General features: G+C 29.9%; 1 protein-coding gene across 1 annotated transcript in view; it reads right to left on the bottom strand.

Annotated features, from left to right (window-relative positions):
* The window catches only part of LOC124365968 (5-hydroxytryptamine receptor-like), a 238901-nt gene extending 218108 nt beyond the window's left edge, over positions 1-20793 (bottom strand). Inside the window, exon 1 of the mRNA XM_046822124.1 lies at positions 20705-20793. The gene's annotated coding sequence lies outside the window, so the exon portion shown is untranslated. The remainder of the gene's footprint in view (positions 1-20704) is intronic.
* Positions 20794-21913: the final 1120 nt, after the last annotated feature.

Below are 21913 nucleotides of genomic sequence, written 5' to 3'. Positions count from 1 at the left end.
TCTTTTATTACCCCACTCTGTACACAAGAATGTGTCAAGTGATATTAAAAACTTTGCCATTTAATAGGCTTTAAAATGGTATGCCATATTGACCATAGTTAAGTATTCGGTTACCTACTTTATTGGTTTGAATATTAAAAAACATGCAAGCTACAAAAGATTAAAACAATTTAATAACAACTGTAATTAATTTTTATGTTTTATCAAACTGCCTCATAAAACAGGGAATTGAAGACTTGAAAAAAGTAAAGCAGTTTATACATTAAAACATTAAAAGTCAAATCATTGCAGTTCATTTCTCAAAATGGCGACCTTCTTTTCTCACACAAGCTCTTGCTCGCTTTCTCATTGCTCCTGCGGTCATTTCAAAAGACAGTTATTCCTCGAAGTCTTTGAGCAGCCAGAACCAATTCTCCCTCGTAATTTTTTTCTGAGTTTACTGGGGTGGAATAAACTTCCTCCTTAAAACCCCCCCCACACAAAAAAAGTAAATAGGTGTAAGGTCGGGAGATCGGGCAGACCATGCGACAGTTCCCCCACGTCCAATCCACTCGGGACAGTTTTTCAGTCAGCCATTGATGTACTGTTGCATTAAAATGTGGAGGGGCTCCATCCTGCTGGAATATAAGCTAATCTCTTTCAACATTGTTCAAATTGTTCTAGAAGGTTAGGTAGGTCATGTTTACAAAAAATCTAAGTAGATTGTTCCATTTACAGTTCCATCAAATATGTGAGGGCCAATCAGGTTGGCTCGCCTAAGACTCCACACCAAACATTAATACTAAAAACGTGTTTGAAAAGGATTGTTCCCTTGTCCGGTGTGGCTTTTGTTGATCCCAGTGGTGCATATTATGACAATTGAAAATTCCTGCTCTTGTAAACAATAACTCATCAGTCCAAAGGATTTTTGCGATAAAAATGACGCTGCTCTATGTCTCTGTTTAGCAACCAACGACAGATTTGTAGTCTAGGAGCATAATCAGTTGCTTTCAGACCTTGAACAGGCGTAAAATTGTATGGATTGGAACTTATTCTTATGCAAAATGTCCAAAACCTAGGTCTCTAACAAGTTATCTACTACAAACTTCTGGATCATTCCGTACTGAATTTAGAACTACTTCATCTAATCCTACATCATGAACAACGTGTCCTACTTCGTTAGGTCTTTTGTGAACTGTACCTCCCTCCACAAGACGGTTGATGGAGTCTTGAGAACACAGAATGACTGGGAAGTCGGCCGATCAGTGTAGCGAGCTTGATACTCTCTTTGGGCAGCACGCGCATTTCCATCACAAAACCCGTAAATAAAGTGGATATCAGCGTATTCTCGAGTAGTGAAATCCAAGGCAGCCTACACTTGACTAAATTTGAGCAGAAAATACTTTATTGGAGGTAGAAGTAATTCATGTGGACACTGGTCTTACAAAAACAAGATAAGGAATGAATGTACAATACTGGTGAAAGTGATAAAGATAAGGAATTAAAACATTGATAAAGGATGCGACCATTAATCCATAACTAGCATCCAAAAAATTATGTTAAACTGTTTTTACTTTTTTTGTAATCTTCAATTCCTTGTTTTTTTGAGGCAGTTTTATAAAACATATAAAAATTATGTACAGTTGTTATATTAAATCGTTTAAAATCGTGTTAATCTTTTTTGTAGCTTTGCATGTTTTGTAATATTTAAACCGTTAAAAGTAGATAACCGAATACTTACTATGGTTCATATGGTATACCATTTTTAAAAACCTATTAAATTGCAAAGTTTTTAATATCACTTCACATATTTTTGTGTACATGGTGTGGTAAAAAAAATGGGGTTCAATGATATTTCAGTTTTTCTCAAACTTAGCAACTTTGCCATTTAAATCGACCTGAAACTTAATTTTCTTTTCTTACCGTTTGAACCGATAACTTTTTCAAATCAAAAATTTTAATGGAGAATCTAAAATTTGTGTAGTTTTGCTCACATATGTCTATACGTTGCTGAGAAATATCAGATCTACGTACAAAAACACGGGTTTTTTAGAAAAACTGAAAATAATTCATTTCAGACCTAATTTTTTGGAGTTAGACTTTTTTATAACCGCCATTGTATCACATTTACATTGCATTATAACCCAAAAAAATTTTGTCACACCAAGAGCCACTCACCCTGTATGTAGAGAGGGTCACTGTCAGTGAACCTAATGGAGATGTCAAAACTATAGCGCATTTTTCATCGCATGATGGATATCACGCAGAAAGGGATTTACGACATTACATCTGTGACGTCATTGCCCTCTTTATATCATGTTAGAGTGGCCCACGTCGAGAGTTATGTGGATTACAACAACACCTAACTGCGAACCAAATAAACACTTCATGGCTTTTGTGTTTAACGGAGTGCTTTATTGGCTGAGTGTAAGTGAAGGTAATAAAGCACTTTAGGGTTCAGGCCAAATATATATATAAATATGTCTGTTTTTTCTGTGCGATACCTCAAGAACGAAATAACATAAAAAAAGATTGTTTGTCAAGCTTTATATTTATAAGGGCAACATCAAATTCAATGATGGTGCATGTCACTCTGTAGATTTTGCCTGATTGTTCGGGAACATTATCCAATTGGTCTTATGGGTAACCACAAAAAATTAAAAATATCAAAATAAATAGACATTTAGATACTTTGAGTACAATCAAATAATATTTTAGATGTCTAATAGTATGAAATTCAGTTATACTTTTGAAGTTTAAATACCACCTCAGCAAAGAATGCTACGTAAAATAAGTTGGGACGCACTTTTATACTAATATTTACTGTTTTAATATTAGTTTAAGTATAATCCATATCTGACTGAAAATGTTTAAAGAATATATTTAAATCTCAAGATATCCAGGTCATTCATAATTAAGTCTATTTAGTTCTAAATCATTCGTTTCAAAACTTTCCTTTAATATTATCTATATTAAAAAATCACTAATGAAAATAATAGATTACACTTAGTTCTAGATAAAAAAAATCTGTTTTTGCTTCAAATGCAAATTAACGAGGCCTTTAAATTACCGTACACTACCACATTAGGCTTATCTTTTCAATAGCTCCCAATAAGGAAAGTGTCTTGTTGTAAATAGCAAAGAAAACGTGAGTAAATATAGTCCAGAAATCACAGTATTCCGTGCAATGAATGGTAAATGTTAAGTTATTCAATATAATAATTAGGATATATTCTGATAGCTTAACATATTGTTTGCGGGAAATGTATATATTCTTTTAGCAGGATAGAATACTGTAACCTGTGATGAAATGTTCTGTTACTGTTTATAGACTTACGTCTCAATAAACATCACTAACAATTTTAAATCTTTCTCGACGACAAATAACGAGTTTTTAATCTTGTTTTGGTTAGTAGGTTATCACCTTAGCTTAAATTTGTGAGATAATGTAATTTTATTCAATTCATAGGCTGACGACTTCAATTATGTGTAGATTAATCATACAATCTGTTTGGTAAAACATCACTTTAGATGAACTTTTACATACTAAGAAATGTATTACTAAGAAAAACATTAAATCTGCGATTTATGAACAACATAAAACCTAAAACTATCGGTAATAATAAACTATTATATCTTTTCTGTCGCCAAACAAAATTTTTCAAAACCAGTATATTGTTTCTAGTGATTTATTATCAAACAGTTGCAAAAAGGCAAGTCTCGCTACGATACTGTACATTTGGTCCTTAATTTTAGTAAATTAAGTTTTTTCAATTAATCTATTATATACTTACACATAAGGCCCGACCAATCACTGTCTAACATCACCACTCTCTAATAGCACAGGTTAGATAAACTAAGGGACCCGCTTGTCCAGTAAGAGAACCCTGTTTCACGGCGCTCACATATTGCAGAAGCCAATGAATGCGAATAGTATGCTAATTTATGCTTAGGTTAATTAATTCCTTCCCTGGTACGCTCTTAATACGCTAAAAGCTGCTTGTTAGGCTTCCAAAACTCTTGAAATATGTTACCTAAAATGGGTTTTCTGTCCAATGAGACAGTAAAATTCTCAATATAAAATAAAAATAATGACAGAGTCCATGACCTTTTGGCGAGCATGTCGGTTGCACGTGTCTTAAAGGAACTGAAAAGAAACGTGTGAGATTAGTGAGATGCCAGTGTGACTCAAACGCTGCTTCTAACATTTGAGGAGGCCGACGATAAATTAGTTTGTTATATTTGAAACTTACTTCCCACGTATTATGAATAGAGGATCAAACTTTTAGAAAGGTCATCTTTGCTTTTCAAACAAATATTGTTTCAAAAAATTCGAAAGCTTACTAAATTGGTTTTCCAAAATATATGAAATGTTTCTTGAAAATAGTCAAGAAATCCTGAAAATAAGAGCAAGTCGGATTTAAAAGACACATGAAACTATACAAATCAGATGATGTTAACATACTGGTTGCAAGAGCTTTAAATAAATTAGATACAATAACTTTCTGCTGCTACCGAGGTATTCTCTAAGCAATATCGTATGTGATACCATCAACGAAATGGAATTGTTTGGAAAACTTGCTGTTATCGCAATTGTTTTTGGATTTTCCTTTTCATATCTTTTAGATTCTGTTTGTATTGATCAAGAATGCTGTGTAGATAAGAGCGATAAAACCGTCCATTAACATCCTATACATAATATATATATATATATATATATATATATATATATATATATATATATATATATATATATATATATATATATATATATGATGAAAAGATGGAAACCTCCCATATTTATCATTCCTATATTTATGCATGTTTGTCTATCTCAAAAGATTTATGTGCTAATGCTCTAGCCTAAAAATGTTTAAACTTCATTTTGTGATATAGAATGTGGTACGCATAACATTATTATCTTCTTTTTTTTAATTCATTAATTTAAGTTTGATTAAGGTTGCCTGCAGGCAACGCTGTTCAATCAGATGTAAATTTTACACACATTTTAATCTACTTTATTTAATTTTGTTACATCTTTGTTTTGATTTCTATATCTTGAAAAGACGTGTTACTGATTTCTTGTACCTCTGAACGAAAGCAATTTCAAACAATTCTATTACCTAGATATTTTACCTATGAGTACGCCATATATATTTTATTAGAATGCCATTATACGTTGTGACCACAATTACGAAACATTTTATTTATTAAAACAATAATTGTCAGATGTTTTAGTTCTAAAAATACTTTCAGTTTTGCTAGTTTCAAATTTTTTGAACATCTTGAATCTGCCAGCGTAGATTTGTGTTGAAGATCTGTTATAAGTGTATAAATAAGTGATATAACACTATAATTATTATTTTATATTTTTAGTTAAAGTTTAAAAGCTACTAGATTATTGCAAACCTTTTTAAATAATAAAAAATCCAATTTATTCTTCCTGTCGAACATATAAGTAACCTTTTATGGCAACACCATATGACGTTCGACTTTATTTTAAACTTAATTTTTATTGCATGTTTGTATGCGAGCACATGCCTCTACGCGTTAATGCCGCATGTACGTGATTCAACTGTTGAGTGTCTGACGTGCTTTAAACTATGAATAATTACTACTTACTACGTATATTCCCAAAATTAAATGTTTAGTACATTTTTGAGAAGTAAATACAGTTTTTAGTTACTGCTATATTAGAAATTTGTATACTATTGTATACTACTTCCATGTATAGTATAGATCTAGTCTAGAGTAAATCTCGTTGTATCTTTTATGTCCATAAATAATGTTGGAGTCGTTGGTTTAATGATGTAAGTTATTTTATTAAAACATGTTTAATTAAACCAGTTTATACCACCCCAAAATATGGAGATATGTTATATTAAAAGTAACATAAAGATTAATGTATCTCCTACCTACTATTAAAGATGTGATAAACACAACGATGCGGCATGAAAAATAACATCGGTTGCTTATTATAAAGAATTTGTTTCATTAGTTTGTATTAAAATATTAATATGGCTTCATATTAAAACTTAAAGAAGGAATAATTTTCAAACACATATAACAATCAGAAAAAATACGAGATCGTATACTGAAAAGTTACATATTGCATTTCAGTAATTCATTTAATAATTTACACTGATAAAGATCAGGGGGAAATATGAAATACCGCAACAACAAGAAACTAGATATATTAAATCAAATGACTTATACTCCCTTCATTTATGCGGGTCTGAGTTCCTTTTAACTTAAAAATTTATTCCATTACTCATTAAATTACATAACAATTGTGTCAAGAAGTAAGTAGATTTTACACGTTAAACAAAAATAAAATGTTCCATAGTATTCTTCCGATATCTATCTTTGGGCATCTTCCGTTTCTGGCTATGTCAGTAGATTGACTGAGTCATGCACCATGAGAATACAATTCCCAATACTGTTAACATGACTCTGTTTTGGAAGTTTTTTACATTTTAAACTGTCAAGTATGCCTCCAACATTTGAAAATAAATAATTTAAAGTTATATCTGAGAAAAATTTAAGACAAAACATTCAATCTATAAATAAAACAAAAGTTAAACATTCATGTATATTGGTTGACAAATTAATGTGTAAAAATTTCAGGTTTGAGTAGAATGCATAATTCTCCGTAAATCCAGTGGTAATGTAAAGAAATGTGTGTAAAAATAATCATAGTGATTATTGGTTAAACATTGCGTTTGATAGTGGTGCACGTACGTCCAGGTTTGGCTGACATTTTTACATTACTTGTCTAACGGCAACGGTAAAACGGCAAAAGAAAGTTTTTTAAAGCTGATTACGATCGATTGGGATTTGTAAATTATAAAAATTAACCATGTTATATTAATTATACAGTAAAATAAATAAAAGAAAGAGGTAATGACAATATTAAAAGACAAAATATCACATCTGAGCACTCTTCTGTTGCAGTATACTCCTTATCAAATCAGAAATTAAATTTTTAAACACACAATGTAACTAACCAACAGTAACCTCTTAAAAAGAATCTTAAAAGAATCCTCTTAAAAAATATTTCCTTTTTATATTGTAGATTCCGTTCCCTAATTCAAACCTATTTATAACTTTATGTCAATAATACAGATTTTCCATTAAGTATTATTTATTTACAACACAATTTCACCAAGTTACGTTTTTCAAACAAATTTAATATGTTTGTTTGCTGTTGTGACTCAAATTAACCATGAGGAAAACAGCAGAATGTACATATGTAGTTTTGTACTTCTAGACAAATTAGTGTCATTGAACTAATAACAAACAAAATTACCAGTAGTGTACAAATAATTATCAACAAGCATTGAAAGACACAAATAAACATTGTATTTAATTTCAATTATCCCATTGGTATCTCCTATGGTAGGAATCTAATGAACAGCAACCACTACACAGCAGGGGAGAACGTGGACGATTGGCTGATGGCATTCCGACATTCCTGGAATGACAGCCGTCCGACCAACAGTGGAATGTTGAAATGTTCCTGTCTGTTTCGACCGTTGCGATTGATCCAACATTCCTTTATGTGTATCTTACTTTTTTAAACATACTACTGTATTTTATTTGTACTTATTTTTTAATATTACTAGTGCCTCCATTTAATATTAAAATCTTATTACTTTTTATTGTAATGAATTATGCATTAATGTCATGTTTATGCACTATAATAATAAACTTCAATAAAATCATAGCGTTTGTTAAATAAATTTATACTTACTGTGAATCTACGGAAACAAATTCATCCACATTAACTACCTCAATTCAGAAAGTATCTACCTACACACTTTTAGGACAAAATAATAAAACTAGTGTCTGATAAAATACTAAACAAACAAATATAATAGTCAATACAAAATGATAATGCAAGACATAATATATATTTTAAGTTTAGGTATATATCCAATAATAATTAACTTAAACAGAAATATTTCGTTGACATTGTTAAATATATTGAAGTAATAATACCATCAGTGTTTTGATACAGTTTACGATACAAGAGAAAATGTTTTGGATGAAACTGGATAGCATAAAAAGATGGAAAAGTATTTCAAATGTCTGAAAATAATAATTTTTATCTTTTTTTATTTAAAAGACCTTGGTGACGTAATCCAATACAGTATAATAGCCATACAACCTTTTCCCTCCCCTCAGTTCATAAAAATTTACCAGTTCAAAATTTTATATTTACTACTGCCGTACCTGAAATCATGTTATTTATATACCAAATTTCTATTTATTATGTCGTTTATATTATATTATTTATTTATTATGTTATTGTTTCTATTTATTATGTTATTGTCAATATTGGAATTCTGTTTATTTTTTGTTATTAGTTTGTAAGTTACGCGGTGCACCGTGGTGCTGAAGTTAATTGTATTTTGCATGAAAATGTTTGCCACCTAATAATTAGAAATCATGTACTCGAAATCTTGTCTCTCTTCCCACTAGTGGCATGTGATTGTTTTTTTATGCTTTGCTCCAAGTTTGGGAGGGGCGCGCTTCCGTTACCTCCTGTCATTTTCGCTAACTCGGGACAATATATGTTAACATTTAATATTAATAATTGATGTTCTTTTTTTAAATTCTAGTGATGAAAACGAACTAAAATAGTAAAGACTTTCTTGTTTAATTAAATAAACTGTGTCAATACGTTGGTCGCTCTGCAATTTTGTAAAAACTTATCTCTGCAGCTATACAGTTTAAATCGAGTTTGAAGCATGTTTTCAAACATCTTAAAATTATTTTTTACGCTCATGAGTGTTATGTCTTATATAAGTTCGTTAGTTATTATCATGTAATAACCCCTTTAAGTTCGTAGCTAGCTCGTTAAAATGTACGCAAAGTTGTTATCTTGGCTATAACACAAGATAAATATTTTCATTAAAACTTGCAAACAAACGAAGTAAACGTTTACTGTCTATGCTCCCCCGCCAGTTAGTGATGAAAATATTCTATTTCAATCTGTCTGTCCGTCTGACTGTCTTTCTATGAGAGAACGTACAATAACTATAAAACGAAGAAACGTAGAGGGATAAAATCGGGGATGAACTTTTGCCTCTACTACTTCTACATCGGTACTGGCAATGTTTTATATCCGTCTATTGGAAATCTTAATTTGTTTGTAGGAAGTGACTCTTGCTACGTTGGTCTTACCACGTTGGAACCAAGAAAAACTTAGAGTGAACAAATGTTAAATATTGGTAAATTTGGAATGAGCTCTATGGGCCAGGACGTTGTCTGCTAATGTGTGAGCTTTATGGGCCAGGATGTTGTATGCTAATCGGCGAACACGAACCTTTCTACCTGAATTTTGACATGGGTTTAACCTCGTTCCTACAAACAAAGTAGATTAAAAAAATAATAATGGAACTAAAAAAGGGTTTTATTGTTTTCAAGTTCAGTAACCTATATACCTTCGAATACTCATTGGTTCTTTCTTCTCGTACTTATTGTTTAAACAAAGCGATGGTACAAGCTTTGAAGAACTACACAATGACCAAATAGTAAAACCAATAAATATGAACAAGAGTATATTTTTTATTAATTACAATTTCAGCTTAATTATATTAGATATGACTTGAAATGTGTACAACATCGTCATCTGATTGAAAGCATTAAATTTATGACCACACGATCTGTTTATTTTTGTAATATAAACGATTGACTTAAAACAGTAAATGATTTGATATTAAAAATATAAAATATATTACGTTCATATTTTAGTAATTTGTTACATGTGCGGAAAGAACACTGCCTTAACGCCCTTAGAATAAAAATATAAATCGCTTTTTATATATGGGTATTTACGTATAATGTAACCCTTAATGAGTTTGTATTTGGTTTACTATTGAACTAATTTCAATAAACGTACGAAGATTGAAAAACATACAACTTATAGTAAAGTAGTTTTATAAAAAACGTATTTACAAGAACGTAAATACATTTACTTGCTGTAAATACTTTAGTTTAACACCACTAAATTTAGACTTTGTAAAATTTTATAATTTGACATATGTATCTATATAGATACCTTAAAGATCAATCATAATTAGGTTCCTTCTTCTAAAGTTTAAGATTTAAGTTAGGTAGCTCTTTAGAAATTTGTTTTGAATGTAGACGTAGAATTTTGAATTCTAATAATGTAATTGAAACATAAATTATTACTATACATTGTTATATTTAACATATTAACACCACAACAGTACTCATAAGTTTTATTTACAATTTATAAATCATCCTTTATACAAATTAAATTAAATTCAGTAAATTTTAGACGTGATAATATTTGAATAAGAGTAAAAACGTGGCATAAATAGATATCCGTGTGGAATAAATTTAATCCCGGTTAATATTGGACAGACACAAGAAAAGTAGTCACGCCATGCGTCAGTTTTACTGATCAGGAAATTAAAAAAGCAAGAGAAACTTTACAACAAATAATTTATTTTAAACTTTATATATCAAACGCAGTAGTCAAAACAGTCAAGAGAAGTACACAAGATTGAAATCCACCCTTATATTAGACACAAGGTCATTACGTGAGAAATATATCGATTTTTACTTGTTAGTTAACCTTTTTAGTTGTATATATTTTCAGTTTATTATAATTATAAATCACCTTTGTCCGCAGTATCTTTACACCTTTATACATGGCCAAAATTTCAACTATGAGATTAATATAATACATGAATAAAAGAAATGTTATAATATAAAATTACGTTTGGCGAAAACTCACCAACAAAATTATTATTCTATTAATTACTATTAATTTATATTTTGTTACAAATCCACAGCAGCTTAATATAATACATATTAAATACAGCAAATCTTAACTTTTACTTGGTTAAATATACAGTTATACCAAAGTAGAAAGTTGGCTATAAAATAATTATAAATGATGTCAGGTACTGTAGCACTATTTAACTCTATTATCAAGGCTAGGGCTATATGGAATAATTGTTTTAAATAAAAAATATGTTTATAAGTTTTCCGCATATGACTAACCGATGCTTATTTATGCTTAGGCTATAAAGATCCATATCTAACCATGAATAGGGCAATAAAATATAAGTACATGCCTTTGTAAGCGTGTAGCAGAATCAAACACAATTTCAAAATGTATATTTTAACTGAATAATAGATACTTTATTATTCTTAAATAAGGAATGTATAATATATCTTGTTTGCATTATTCCTCTTTTAATTAGGAAGAATGAGCATTTCCAAAACCTAAAACAAATAAAGACAAATGAAATAACAATGAGCAACAAGTGACTTACAACGAATTTTAATTTTCCTCACAATCATTTACCTAAGAGTACTACAGAAAGCCAGACTAATAATAAATGAAAATAAACTCATTCTTCTGTTGTGAAAAACAACAGGAGTCCTGAATTCACAGAATTATTCCATAGTAAGACGCTTAAAACAGAAGAGCAAGTGAAAGTTACAGTTTTTGTGCTGTATATTTTTAGACCTCCTCTGTTGGTAAAAAGGATATGGAATGTATTTTGTTTTGTGCAATTATTTTGGGCGTTATATGCTTAGGAGTCTCTTATTGCTTAATAAACTGTATTTATTGAAGTATGAAAAATTAAGCTGCAGTGATAGAAAAATTTGAATTTTATGTGATTCTTCAATTACACGAAGAACTAAAGGGTTAGGAAACATCATAACGGTTATTATTTATTTGTGAGCTATTTGAATTCTAAACTTTACTTTTCTGTTTTATAAAAAGGGCTCAATTTTGTAGATTCAAATCACCGTAAGCTTTCAAACTATAGTTAAATTCTTTATAATAATATACACAATTGCTTTTCTTTTAAATAATTAGTAAAATAAATCTAATGTTTTTATATGTTTAATTTGATTTATTGCTTAAACGTGTATACCAGACTGGAAGCCGATTATACACAAGAAACCGAATAGCCGATTAGTTGGTGTTGTTGTATAAGTTAACATTTTCATAGACACTACGTCAATGAACATTTTACCAGAGTTGAATATATATGGCGGATCAAGTACTTTTGCGATTCAATGTTTATTGAAATTAAGTAAGGCTATTGCCATTTATACAATTTAATGTAAATAAAAGTCGTTTAACAGGTATTTGGTCTTCCGATCATATGTTAGTTTGCTTATTTAAACGCATATGTGACAGATACGGCCAGATACAAAATAACTGAATCGGAAAAAGTAAGCACTTTGTGGTGTAATGGTAGCACATTCACCCGGCAAGTGAGAGATCCGGGTTCGACTCCCGGCGGAGCAAGTACTTTTTGCGATTCAATGTTTATTGAAATTAAATAAGGCTATTGCTATTTATACAATGTAATATATATATATATATATATATATATATATATATATATATATATATATATATATATATATAGAGAGAGAGAGAGAGAGAGAGTGTGTGTACTATAAGCTTTACCAGAACATATTCAATCCAGGAAAGCAAAATATTCTTCCTAATTAACTTAAATTTCTAATCTATTTGGAAGCAGAGCGTCAAGCAAATGTGCCTGGTGACCAATATTTGACTTTATTGTTCTTTTTTAGTCTGTACAAATTTCAAGTAGATTAAAATCTTAAGCTGAAAAATTTCAATTTTTGTAATTTTCTGTTACGCTCTATAGTTAGATTGAGAGGGAACGCTATTTGGCTGCCACCTCACATCAGAGGCTTCATTTTAACATGGGACTTTAGTTCGAAACTGCCTTATACATTGTAAGTACTGGTCTCAAAATCCACAAACTTTTCTACTGTTCATCTCATTGATAATGAAAAAAATGCGATTATTTATGAACAAAAATTGTTTATATTTTTTATTCAATAAAGGATCTTTCCATGAGATACTATATATATTTAATATAAATTAAAAATATTGAGTAAACCAAGGGTTTTTGTTATAATCTTTTTTACCAAAGTGTAAAATTTTATAAGTTAAATATTTAACTTATATTAAAAAAAGAATTTGGTTTAAGATAGAATTGGGACAAGTATAATTGATTAATATGTTTTAGATTTTTTAATGAAACAGAAGCTGCTATTAAACCTATCACAGTATTTACATTGCAATGCAGTTATATTATATATTAAGAGGTATTCTCTTACCTAACACTTGTTTTAACCGAGGTTAACTAGTTTAATCCTTAGAACGAAATAAGTAGATCTTGCGGTTAGATGAAATTTGAGCGGTATCGTGGTTTAGTTTAGGTTACGTAGTTGATTATGAAAACATACAATCTAAAGACTGAATTTCATAACATTACATAAATAAATAATGTAATCAGTACATAAGACGAAAGGTCGATGGAACAGTTTAAATAGGCAATTTATAACCAGACCAATAATTGAAAGGCGAATTAAAAAAATATTCAATATTTATACCACTACATAAACATCATCAATGATCTAATAATTACTGAAAGAATACAATTTGTTTTGTTTACAAGGCAATGCAACTTGAATATTTAACAATATTTTAAAATAAAACTATATGCATATCAGTATTATGTGATTTAGGTAAAACATTTATTCTTTTAAATCTTGACATACATAATAAACTTGTAATGTTTACTGTATGAATAGCTTATTACTTATTGAACAGGAAATGACTCAGGGCTAAGGTTTTCTCAAAGTGAAGTTATTTGGTGGAAGGAAGCCTTTATTCTTAAACATAAAAATTAAAAAAAGAAACATGTGCTTTTTGAATGTACATAGAAAGAATATAAGATTTTACAAGAAACAGTTCACGAAATACGTTATCGTAATATCCTTGACCTGTTTATTTAGCAATTGATTATCAAAAGCTTATCTAGATTTAGTATTCTGGTGTTTCAGTTTTTTTTTAGCTCAAAAGCTCAAAAAAATAATATTAAGACAAAATTATATGTTTTAGGTTTATGTTAGATAGGGTAATATGTTCCTAAACTGTGTAAATTAAACAAGGACTAATCATATATGGTAGATAAAGAAAAAAAAATACAACCAGTCCACCACGTCCTGTGTTAAATAACAAACAAGTGTTATACATTACATGAAGTCCACTACAGAGCACACTATAATTAAATCGGAAACTTAAGATGCTTTGAACATCGAAAGTGCAATATTTCAAATGTGAAATTTAAATTTAGAAGTTTTACAAACTCAACAGTACGACGAAAAAGTATTTATTAGAGGTAAGACATCTAATTTTGCAATTATTGTTTGCTCTTACATGTTTGTATCAAAACAATAAGTTAAATGAGATATTATACTTCTTTCATAATTATTTATGGATTGGCGCTTTAACGTATTTAATTATAAAATAATAATATAACACAAAAAATCTCGATTGTGTCTGTAGTTGTAATAATATTCATATTATTAAAGTTTTTAATACTCTTGCTGACAATTTATTAAATATGCTAAAGTTCTATTATTGATTATGCATAAAATATAATAAGATCTCATAAGATCAAGATCATTCGCCTTTTATTTCCTTTGTGATTACTCACTCAACAATTCTTAAAATTTTTTTAATGTTTCTTTAAAAATACTTTTTCTTCAAAGCGTAGTAAGTTAAGAAGAAAGATGCCAAAACGTTCTTAAATTTTATAATATTTCTATAGTTGTAAATAAACATAAAAATTCTTTAATTAAAGTAAATGAAGTAAATTAGGGAAATCTAGAGAGCCATAGAAAAATGAACACCCAGTACACACTCAGTTTTCAAGTTCGATTTGTCGTTGAATATTTGAATTATTAGTATACTCTACCTACTATTAAACCTTTTTACAATTGCATAATTTTATATTATGCGTTCACAGAAAAAACTTAATTTGTACATTTATTAAGAAAATACACTGTAAACTCAGATAAGCAGGACTCAGCGATTTTCTCCGCTTTGTGCAAAGCAAAACCGTCACAACACAAGTTATCCACACAAGTCTAAGGGCAAAGTGGTGTAAAGTGCTCAGGAGCCCTGGAGAGCTCTTCTGCTTGGAAATAGGCAGTTGTCAAGTCGGAGCTTCTAGACGAGACAAACTTTCTGCAATTATAAAAGTTACAGTGACATCGTGTTTCACGTTTTAGCGTCTTGGTTGCATTTTTATTTCATAATTCAACTAGACAATTTATTTATAACTCCACTATATCGTTATATTTATAATAAACTAACCTAATAAATACAACAGTTAATCTAACCTACATATGACGTTGATATGGTAGAAACAGTTTATTGAACACTAATGTTATTAACTATTATACTAAATAAATGAAATTATATTACAATTTACTCTTCTAATTTTTTCCTAAAATAGGTGTGTGTGAGCACTACAATATTTAAAGAATATGTGATAAATATTTAAAACTTATTGTATCTCAATTATCAAGTTTTAAAATCTTTTTTTCTGAAGCAAAACGTCAATGCTTTCCTATTTTCTGTGTTTATTCATAATTTAGAATAACTTAAAATTTATATTTTTAAATTAGTATTGTAATTGTTATGTAGGACATTCCTGTAGTAGATCAAAATTCAAGGAATGAAATTGTTAACTTTAACTCAGTGATACATTTATTAACATTTTGTAGTAAAAATTCTTTGGAAACCAATCTTTGACTGCACTTTACAGAAGTAAAGAACCACTACCCGATAGCTAATATATCTTTTATATTTTGTATAAAAAAAGAATAAAGAATAGCAACATGGAAAATATTTACTCCATCGTACGATTTAATTGCCCGTTTTACAAAATAGTAATTAATCGATATATCATCCAGAAAATCACTTCAAACCTGAGCACTTCAATCTCAGCAGTGTAGATTTAACTGATTATGTCTAATGCGAACGCTCATCTCACATATATTTAGGAACTTATCATTGTTCATATAATAATTCCCATGAAGCCTATAATTTTGCACGTAATCTTGTGTAGTTCTTTAATTTTAAATATTAAAAGAATATGATTAATGCCACTGTTGAAGAGCATATTCTCCTAGCTAGGCTTGCTGGGTAAAGTATTACAGTATAAGTTTTTCTTATGACATCACATGTCCTTTCAATGCTAGGGAAATCTTTAAATTCGTATAGCAACTCTGTAATGGACGCATGTAACGATTATGCCCAATGAAGTTCAGTGATCTTTGAACGTTACCTTACCTTATTTCCAAGCATGATGCACTAACATTAAAAATACATATTTACCAGAGCACAAACATGTTTTCACTTATGCGTGAACCTCACAGAAGTGTTTCATTAAGAGTATATTTTCTCTACATCAAGGATAATTTGTGATATCTCACCAACATTAAGGTGCTTTTCATTATACTTGTGTTGAAAGAAAATCCGTCGGGTATCTCGTGTCGTAGATATAAACTCCTCTAATCCCTTAAATATAATCCGTCTGAACAATACATAATTCTCAATAAAATCAATGTAGGTGAAATAAAAGATGCTTAAAATGTGTTCTTTACAACCTCTCAATGTACGACGTTGGCTTTATGAATGCTTCAAAAGATCTTCATATCTAGTATGAGCTCCTAATACATGTTTGTTCTGCGGAAGCCTACGGCTCTGCTGGGTATTACTGCTTACTGAAAGATAACGATCAGGGTAAGGAATAATGCGTGTAAAAAAAGGCTCTACTATTACGCAAGGCGTAATGAGCTGATGTGAACGAAGAAGGGAGAAAACAATCCATTAAATTGTGTTCAAAGTGATTGGACACTAGCCGTATTGCAACGTCTAAAAAACAAATTTTAATATAATGGTCTTTTGAATATTTTATAACATAAAACTTGTATCCATTTAATGAGTTTATAACGAAAGGTTTAAGATTGTTAATATATGCTGAAAAGGACGTTTTACAGCTTAAAAAAGAAGAAGAAAAAAACACTAATTTTGAGGCGAAATTAGAACAATATGGTCCTATTTTACATTTGACCTCTTATAACCTCTCATTTAACCTCTAGCTTACGTCGTATGCCAGTAAAGAAAGTTCTGAAGAATAAAACTGCAATGTGTGGGATAGGGAAACATATCTGCAACTGTTAATAGTGAAATTCAAATCTATTAATTTCAAGATTATGCTTCATACGTAGTCAAATTATTTATATTTGCCCAAAGAAGCAATTATTTAAAAAATCAACGCTATTGATATTTGTATAATAAGCGTTACTTATACTGTATTCGTAAAAATGTACAATCCATAAAAGTATATTATATTCGTGAAAGCAACGATGAATAACTAACTCTTCGCTGATCGCCAAATCTCTAAAGAACTGAATCCGCTCTAGTCGACTTTCCGAACGAGCGATCAAAGAGGCTATAACGTGGAGGAATAAAATATTGGCGGTGGCTTCCCGACTCTCTCGCTCTAATGTTGTTCGCGACTTTTATACGGAATGGTAAGGCCTCTAAACTTCTATTTTATAAGAGCAAGAAATCACAACACAACAAATATGTTATTTACCCATTTAACGTAGCACAGTTTACAATTTGACCAATATATTATGAAATCTACAGCCTCATCTAGCCGATATACTGGTTTATTTACATATAAATGAAAGTGTAATTATTAACCTAATAATAAAAATAACGATTGTATATCCGTTTTATTTACTAAGGCTAACATTGAGTTGTTTATTTATTTAGGCTTCTCTGAAAAACTATATAAGAAATATCGTTAAACAGTACCAAAAGTAAAATATTTTCGATCAAAGTTGTTAGTAGCAACGTGGGGAATTTCTAGGGTTAGTTTGAATAGAACTATATTTCTTGTTATTTATGTGCATTCTACAATCAGTGGCGCTAGTAGTATGTTGCTTACACCCCTAGTAATAATATAATTTAATTCAGCGGAAGTAAATATTCATTTAGTTAGCAGTGTAAACGTAAATTCATTGTGTTCATTATGTCCGTTACAAATATTGTTAACCAAAAATAATATAATTTTTACACCATGTAAATGGCTTATTCTAATTTTCAAATATTTCTTAAGCAAAGTCATAAACCCTTGAAAGACATTCCCAAGTTATGATTGATCTAATACAATAGAAAAATTAAGGGTTTTAAGCAAGCTATAGTTGTTTTGATGAGGTTTATTTCTATAATAGATTACACTTTTTTATTCGATTATACATAATACCAACGGTTATATTTCACAACTTAAAGTGATCTGAAATTAAGAAAAAAGTGAAAGTAATAGAACATATTATTAAGTAACTGTTGTTTATTTTAAATATATCCTGACATAGATTTAGCCTAATTTGCACTGTGTCTTTTATAAAAGAAAGGACTATTAAACAAATAATAAACTCTCTCAAGATAGGTTTGTAAAATAACAGAAATATAACTGGAAAAAATGTGTTTTAAACAGTAAATGATATTTAGTGATATAAAATTAAATTAAAATGCTATAAATTAATTACACAAAACTATTTTCCAATTACAATGATACTGTATTGTGTGTGTATTACAAGTATTCAATAGATAAATATTGAAAGTAAACCAAAGAAAAATAATATGACCCTATGAAGAGTGCAATAATGAAACCAACAAGACTGTTACTTCAAGAGATACTACTTTGTTGACAAGGTCAAAACGTTGTAAAATATTCATTCCAGCAAAATCGATCGAAAAGGAGAATCCGGTATCTTCACACAGCTGAACCTTATTTGGTATTTCCCTTGGTTCCTTCTATTTAATTTTGTATATCTAAAATATTCTATTTAGGCATTATTTCACTTTTAATTTTTATTGAAATTTTGGTTAATTTATTCCAGCTATTTAATTTAGTAGTTGGACATCAAATTAAAATTAAAAGTATAAATAGTTTTTTACGGTCTAAAGCAATTTCAAAAAGGTTTATAATGCAGTTACAAAAGGTTATTACGAAGAAACCAGAAATAATATTTTAAATGAGTAATAAGTCAAGAATAAACTTACTTTTAAGCAATACAAAATGCTCAAGGTAACAATTTTTTTTATTTTTTTTTTTTAAATATCACTTTTGATAGACATTAAGTTTTGTTGGTAATTATTCTTTTGATTAATTATAAGGTTAATTTTGTTGTAGTTATCTAAGTTAAAATTAATGTGACTCTTTGCAAGGACTTTTCGTATTATACTTTGGAACTTCTAACCTCTTTGCATCCGACAAATAAAAAAGAAGACTATCATAGACAAACATTGTTATTGACCAGACGTGTTCAGTTTCTCTACAAAGGACGATTCTATTTTTATTTGAGATCTTTATCCACATATATTATTCTTAAGACTATACCATAAAAGTTGCACATTAATAATATGATTTCACATTTATAACTTAAGAATGATGTTGGTCCCCAGATGTACATATCCTCAATTCCATTACCAATGTATAAGAAAAACGTCAACTAGGAAGAGTGAAGTTTACCTACTACGATTAATAATCGTATGTTCATGTGTGCAACATAAAATATTGAGTTGGTTATTTAAGTATTGTGTGGTATTGAATGTTGTGATTATTGTTTAATCCCTTTATATGTTTTGGTGCTTGGAACATATAAAAACTAAATGTATCTATACATTTTATTTAAACCGTTGTTCTGCTATATAAATGCTGATACTGGAATAAAACATCTTCTTTCTTATAGTGTTACTAATCTATAATTTAATATAAGTACAGCGGTGCAACAATGAATTATAATAATACCAGTAAATATTTGTTTGCGAGAACTGAATTCAACACTACTTGGTAGCTAGTACAATGACTGTTCCAATATTCTTGATAAAAATTAACATCCAACACCATTACAATACGTATTACATAAATAATTATATTTCTCTAAAGTCTGAACAAACTTACTGATATGAAGTAGTCTTTCTTTAGTTACATAATTGGTAACTTGTAGATTTCGTAACGAAACATTAAAAATATATATTTAATATCCAGTCGGAAGATAGAGAATAGTACGTGGTACGTGTATCTTTTACTAGATCCTAAGGAATAGTGTATTAAACAATAAAGCTCATTTTAATCTTTCACTAATTCATGACCTTAATTAAACTTTGAAGGCAGATGAGGCATAGCAATTGATGGTTAAGTTGATATTATTATTAAATAAGTTACCTAATGTAAATCAATTCTACACCTCAGCCTTTGCATTACAGTACTACATTAGTATCCCTGCCAATATAAACTGTACGATAACAGTCATATATTTATCTAATGTAGCTATATTTTGCAATCCCTTATGCTGGCATTAAATTATATTTTAGTAATATATTTATACTTATATGATTTTTTGAATTTTAGGTAGTAACTGGTAAGTAGCGAAATAGGTCAATAACATTGGCTACTTAAACAAGGTCATTGTAATAGGTTTATATCAATACCTTATTTTATTTATGCCTTTCGAGTTTATAAATTTCTGTTATATAGAAAAATGTTTACTGTAGAATGTTCGGTTACCTAAATTGATTAATTAATCACTGGAAGAGTGTATAATTTACATGATCCAAAGTGAGTGAATTGTTTAGGATATCCTTTAAAATTTAAACAAAAACGAACTGTATAAAAACGAATTGTTACCCATAGTAAATTTGTCAACACAATTACACATTCCTTCGGACACATTCATTACGAAGACGTAGTTGTGGAACAAAGTCCCTGGCACCTTATCACTAAAAGACTTATCAGTAAAAGCGAGGTCGACTCACCATGTCGAGGTGAGAAGGGCCACACTACACGCACTCCATGTGTAAGTCACTGCACGTCGCGCGTCGCTGTGATCTGCACGGAAGTTCGGGGCACACTGACTGGGTCGCGCAGCACGCTGCTGAACGCTGAGTAGTGCTGCTGACGTCACGGCCCCGCCCGCACACGCGCACACGCACGCACATCCCAGGAGTACGGGTCTCGGATTGTTTAGACGGATTTACGCGCGCCGAGACAAGCGCGGACGCGATTGGGACTTTTTACTCCACTCCGATAAATCAAGTGTAGTTAAGCTTCTAACTTTGACTTTTCCCATCTTTAATTGGATTTTTCAGTTTTAAATAACACCGCATTTCACTTTCAGATCTTTATTCAAATTTTTTAAATCTAGTCAATTGTAATTGAAATATAACAAACCATAAAAATGATTATATGTATATCACGTTATAAAACACGTTTAACTATATATACTTTCTTCCAAGAGATATTTTATGTCTCTACAAAACAAAATAAAACGTAATATAAAGTTTGTGGTGTCATAAAAATAACCATCTAAAGGTCTATTACTTACCTAAATCACACATCTTATTAGAGAGTTTTGGTTTGATTGTAGACAATAACATGTCTCTGAACTTATCACTGCAACTTAGTTTGGTATCTAACATATGAACAGATTTGCTCTCACTGACAGATTCATCAACATCTCGTAAAACCATGAAAGATAGGGACAATAAATTTGGTACACACGTATATATTCTGCCCTAGACGTGCAGTAAAGAAATATGTTTTCTTGGGGCCTCATGCACCACCCCACTGCCCCCAAATTTAAAAAATTTACCTTGAAATGCAGTAAACCTACGTTATTAAATAAAAGAGCCCGTTAAATTGCAAGTAAATTAAGTAACAAAAATGAGAAGTTCTCATAAAAGCGCAAAGCTTATTACAATCCCATAAGCAATTTTTCTTAACATCCGAATCTCTTAACCATGGCTGATTCCATTTCAAAATTACACTCTTCACACCATTTTTTTACATCATACTGTAAGTGTGAAAGTGAAAAATTATGAACTTTATAACTACCCTTAAACTGTAATTAGTACAATTGTACTAATTGTACAATTTGTACAAAATTAGTACAATTGTTACTGAAATTGTTGGGCACCCTCAGTAAAAATAATGCAATATGTGGGAGAAATTAGAATAATTTTACA

Source organism: Homalodisca vitripennis, chromosome 7 (assembly GCF_021130785.1).
Source record: "Homalodisca vitripennis isolate AUS2020 chromosome 7, UT_GWSS_2.1, whole genome shotgun sequence".
In the NCBI taxonomy this organism is placed as follows: domain Eukaryota; kingdom Metazoa; phylum Arthropoda; class Insecta; order Hemiptera; family Cicadellidae; genus Homalodisca; species Homalodisca vitripennis.
Note: the sequence above shows the minus strand (reverse complement) of the source record. Positions and strands in the feature narration are given on the sequence as shown.